Here is a 6,198-nt window from a genome sequence, read left to right on the forward strand (position 1 = left end):
AAATTCATGATGATTTTTTTCTTTGTAGAAAACTGTTCTTCAGTGTTTTTCGTGGCATACTTTACATTATTTCATCATATGGCATGTTTTACGACATGTTAACAAAAATCACATTTTTTTTACATACTGTACTATGGCGTTTTTTTGGATAAAAATTCATGATGAGCTTTTTTCAAAGAAAACTGTTCTTCAGTGTCTTTCATGGCCTACCTAACATTATTTCATCATATGGCATGTTTTTACCACATGTTAACAAAAATCACATTTTTTTTTTTACATACTATACAATGACATTTTTTTGAACAAAATTCATGATGATTTTTTCTTCATAGAAAACTGCTCTCTAGTGTTTTTCATGGCCTACCTAACATTATTTCATCATATGGCATGTTTTTACCACATGTTAACAAAAATCACATTTTTTTTTTTACATACGATACAATGACATTTTTTTGAACAAATTCATGATGATTTTTTTCTTCATAGAAAACTGCTCTATAGTGTTTTTCATGGCCTACCTAACATTATTTCATCATATGGCATGTTTTTACCACATGTTAACAAAAATCACATTTTTTTTTTACATACGATACAATGACATTTTTTTGAACAAAATTCATGATGATTTTTTTCTTCATAGAAAACTGCTCTATAGTGTTTTTCATGGCCTACCTAACATTATTTCATCATATGGCATGTTTTTACCACATGTGAACAAAAATCACATTTTTTTTTTTTTTTACATACTATACTATGGTGTTTTTTTCAAAGAAAACTGCTCTATGCCATACTATACTATGGCGTCCGGTCTAATTACTGGAAATATTTCTGTCATGATTCATTCTTTCATTCAAATGTCAGTTTATGTGTCAGAGGGGATTGTGCTGAAGGGATTTCATTCTTTTTATTCCTGCACAGTGTTCAGAATAAACAAAGAAGAGTGGATTTAATGCAGACAAAAAAGCACTTTAGTTTGTCCATTAAATACAGAGGAGCTTGTTATTTCACAGTAACTGAAAGTTCAGGATGAGAACTCAGTAAGTCAACACATCCCACATTAATTTCCTCTTCCATCCTGTGGCCACACGCTCTCCATCAGACAGAATCAGCTGTGAGTGGTGAGGAGGTGGAGATCCTTTTACCAGCAGTAAACGACGAGAACCTGAACAAATGAAGCTGCACACAAAATAACAAAAGAACAATACACTGTCTCACACAATTCAAGCCGGCCTAAACAAATAAAAACATCTTCCTGTAAACAATGTAAGACTGCAAGTTTTCAGCAGTCTGTTTTTATGTAATGGGTTTATTTTACATTCTATGAAGTGTTTTACTGTCTGTGAGGTCCTGAGAAAACACACAAAAAGGGACAAACACCTACAAAGCAACACAACTAGAAAGACCAAAAACAACTAGAAAGAGACACAAAACAAGCAGAGAAAAAGATCTGCAAAGACAAAGAGAGACACAAGACGGCCGAAAAGAATAACCACAACAAGATGGAAAAAGACCACAAAGAAACACAAACTGATCAGAAAAAACATCTAAAGAAACAAATGAGACACAAAATTATCAAAGACATGCAAAGTAACCCCAAAAAGATGAGAAACAACCACAGACAGACACAAACAAATAGCAAAAAACAAACAACAACACACAAATGAAACCTAAAAATGGCCACAAAGAGATTAAAAACAAACAATTTGAGACACAAAATGAGCAAAGACATGCAAGATGAAAAAAAACACAAAGAGACTAAAAACAAGCACAGACACAAAACAAAAATACTACAAAGAAACACAGAACAGAAAAAAGACACAAAGAGACACAAAACAACTAGAAACAGACAGAAACAGACTTTCTCTGTTAACTTTCTGCTTCAACTTTAAACTAAATTTCCTTCACTAAAGACAAAACATTGTAAAAGACACCAGTTAGACTTTAGAAGATCAAATTAAACAGAAGAGACGATAAAACGATGAAAAAGAGCAAAAACAGATAAAGGTCTTAAAGCGTTTTCTAGTCTGAAATGAAAACATCAAGTTGTTTCTTCAAACATTTCCTCTTTCTGTGTTCTTGGTTTGACTGTGGACAGATTTACTAAGAGCTCATTTCAGAAAACTGCTTTCCAGATAAAGTCTACTAGTAGTTGAAGGCATCGATCAAACTAATGTTACCTTCTGATCTCCACAAACTTTACTGTTCAGTGAAGAGAATCAAAGTTTGTTCAGGATTTCTGAAGAAGAACTCAGATGGATGGTCTAAATGTGAAATCAAGACTCATGGTCACAAGTTTTAAGGCTTCTGTTCACCACAAAGTTCAAACTAACACACAAGTACTGAGAAACTTCTAAAACTTCAGTCCTCAGACTGTCTGAAGGTTCAAACTAACAGAGAACTACTCAGGAACTTCTTAAATTTCAGTCCTCAGACTTTCGAAAGGTTCAAACTAACAACAAGAATATCACTCAGAGAGTCCAGTCCTCCTCCAAGGCTGCTCAGTTCACGTATATTTCCGACGAATTAAATCTTTAATAAAAACTGACCTTGTACGGAGCAGTGTTGCCACAGTTACCTTGAAAGAGTAATCTGATTATTGACTACTGATTACTCCTTTAAAAAGTAACTTAGCTACTTTACTGGTTACTTAATTTTAAAAGTAACTAAGTTAGATTAATAGTTACTTCATAAGTTACATTCAGCAGCTGCTGACAACCCGCCTCAATAAAAAAAAACATCACAACCGGTTTTGTCATTCACTTTATTAGAAGTGTATTTTTAACAGTAACGTCAAGTAAACAATGTATCTCCTCACATTTATAAGTTTAACTTAAATACTATTTCCTGAAAAAAATATGTTTTTATAAAATAAAGACGGTCTTTCTTGACTTGACGTAAATACTTTTTATATAATATGAAATAAAGACAGTCTTTCTGGACTTCGCATATTTAACTGTTAACACTGTAATGGCATAACATACTATTTTTAATCTACATTGTTTAATTGTAACTATTAAATTGTTTTAAACACTGAACCTGATTTTCACAGCATTAGAGCAGCAAGGAGTGGTTTTACAAACAAAACAGTAATAACACTACATGCAGGTTGATATCCTGTCTAATGTTGTTAGTTTGGCCTAATCTCATTTTATGGGTGAAACAGTGGATCAGGGCGAGTAAACCAGTGGTTGTATCTCATTAACAGAAGCTTCTCAAACCTCTTGTCTGAAAGTCTATTTCTTCTGGGTGTGAGGACCAAACCTCCCAGACTGAAAAGCCGCTCCACAGGAGCGATTGATGGGGTGTGAGTGTTATACTTCAAGAAAATGTTCCTAATGTTTGGAAACTGATGCAGAATCTGAAGATCATAGCCTGATCTCAGATAGTCCATGACCTCCTTTTCTGCCGAGTAGGTCTCCTCTGTCTCTGCCTCAAAAGTAAAAAAGTCCATCTCACCCAGGCTGGCAGACGTAGCGGGCACACTGGCAGGGCTCTGTGCTGCAGGAGCAGTTGTGCAACACTCTGCTGTCAGAAGTTCCTTTACTTGTTCCCTCCTACCTTCATCTCTCAGCCATCTGAGTTTGAATTTTGGACAACTGGCAGCTGCAAGAAGGGCATCTTTGTTGTCCAGCACACTGGCAAAACGGGTTTGGATAGACTGAAAAATATCATTGATGTGCTTATTAGTATTACCTTGTTGTAGCCTACAAGGCCTACTATTTATTATGTAATTGAATTACTTGCAAACCATGTCTAATGTGGAATCAATATTATGGATTTAATATTGTTTAAGGTTACTTAATGACATTTTTATTTGTCTTACTATTAATTTGCAGTGATAATGAATTCTGTTCCATGTTCATAAATAGTGTGATGCAAGAAGTTCAAACTAGCTTAAAGATGGATACCTGCACTATGGCATCTGGAAGGCCTGCAGTCATCCTGGAGAGAGCATCTCTGAAAGCCAGGGTCTTCTGCATCAGAACTTCAAGTGTGGGGAGTAAAGTCCCATAAGGACAGTCACCTTGTAAAATATCCAGTGCTGCAGTTAGAGGCTTCATGGCGGTGCAGTACTCGTGCAGAAACTGGTACTATGTCTTTGAAGCTCTTAACTCCCATCTTGTTGCAAAGAGTATTCAGCTCATTCATGGGGATTTCTGTGATTCTCTTCACAGCATCAAAAAAGGAATTCCACCTTGTGGATGTCGGTACGAGGAGCTTTCTTTTAGTGACTTCCTCTACTGTTTCTGATGCAAGAGTAGATCTGCTTGATTTGGTCAAAGAGCTGTGCATTTTGCTGTGCTACTCCTATACACCGCCCTGCTCTCTGCATTGGAACTTAAATATTTCTCCACATCAGTTGTGGAAATTATGTTGATGGTGTGTGAAGCACATCTGTGGTGAGGGGGAAGAGACAGCTGGCCATCACTTTCATTCTCGTCTGAGAGGATTGCTGACAGATCTAAAAAAGTGACATCATCACTTGTGGGAGTGGACTCTTCCTCCTCCGTCTCATCATCGGACTCTGTGACAGGCTGATAAACTTTAAATGCCTTGACAAAGTTGGATCCGTTATCAGTCACTGTTGCAACTACTTTGTTAAGTAGTCCATATGAAGAGTGAATCTTTTCGATTTCTGCACCAATAACATCATAAGTGTGCCTACCGCGAATTCTCCTACATGCCAATGCAGCCTTGTTGCGCTCTAATGTGGATCTACTGATCCAGTGGAGCGTTACTCCCATATAGCTTCTGTTGCTAGCAGTCCAAATGTCCGCAGTAGTTGACACAAAGTCGACCTCACACAGCGCGTCCTTCAGATTTCTCTCCATCTCTGCATACTCCTTCTCCAGGTAGGAAGAAAAAGATGTTCTGTGAGGCAGCTCGGCATTGATAGTAGTAGGAATCTTGTGGCACGAAACGAGGGCGAGTCAACCGTGTTTAAGGGCAGCATTTCCTCGACAACATACCGCCCGACCAATTTCTTCAACTCTCCCCCACTTACTGCTTTTGCGCCGAAGTCCAGCTTTTGTTGTTTGGGTGGCGGGTCCCCTCCTGCAGAAGTTGAGGCCGTGGCTTTGCTCGCAGCTCTCTGCTTAACACCACCTGGTGTCAACTTGACTGTGCTGTGCTGCGACTCTAAATGTTTCTTTAAATTAGACGTTGCGTTTTTGAAGCTTGACAGTATTTTGTTGCAAGCACAGAGTGTACAACGAACCTTAATATTATTGTCTTTAGCTGACACGAACTCAAAATAATGGCTGTATTTCCAGGTAGAAAAGGCGCATCTCTCTCCTCCCTCCATTGCTGTTTACGTTTGTGCCGCTGCGGTTACACGTGAGCTGTCCTCATGCTGAAAACGTGACTTGTCGCGTACGTGATGTCACTCCCCGAAACGCAAGAAGAAAGCAAAAAGAATAATTTTTACTAAGGAAAATGGCAAAATAGTAACTCAAAGTGACTTGGATATATGTAACTTTAATCTGATTACTGATTTGGAAATAGTAACGAGTTACATTACTCGTTACTGACAAAAGGGGTCAGGTTAGAGTAACGCGTTACTAAGTAGCGCGTTACCGACATCACTGGTACTGAGTACAGGCATGTGTTATGCGTGTGCACATTATGTGTTTATACTTGCGTGTAAATTACCCTTATAAAGGTCTGTTGATCAGTTCATCAGTTTTGGCAAGCCTTTGTTTTGCTCATGTTAAAATAACCTTTCCCTCAATGCTTTTATTTTGAAGGCGTATTTTGAATGCTACTAGCTTTTATTCTGTAACCATTCCAGCGGCACAGGAAGTGTTTCCCTAAGAAGAGGTTTCTTGACATGTAAAAGACGCTGCCGAAAGGTCCCAAAATTCCCGTAAACATGAAAGAAAACGGTTCCACTGTTGCTGTCTATCAAGGATGTGTCTGAACTTAGAATCAGCTGGAATGGAGACGAGCTCTGACGGTGTTTCCTGAAGACATGAGTGAAGGACAGAAAGGCGAATTTGTGTTCAAAATAAGGCTGACGGCTGAACTCAACGTGTCTGGCTGGGGTTTGCTCCATCGCGTGGCCAAAATATGTAGCGGTCGGCCGGAATTGATGGGACTCAGAAACACCCACAGTTTAATCATGTGTTCCTTTCCAACTGATAATCACAGTCAGTTTGTAGTGGGATCAATCATGTGATGGTCAGCAGGTGACGCCGT

Source organism: Acanthochromis polyacanthus, chromosome 19, assembly GCF_021347895.1.
Source record: "Acanthochromis polyacanthus isolate Apoly-LR-REF ecotype Palm Island chromosome 19, KAUST_Apoly_ChrSc, whole genome shotgun sequence".
NCBI classification, from domain to species: Eukaryota; Metazoa; Chordata; class Actinopteri; family Pomacentridae; genus Acanthochromis; species Acanthochromis polyacanthus.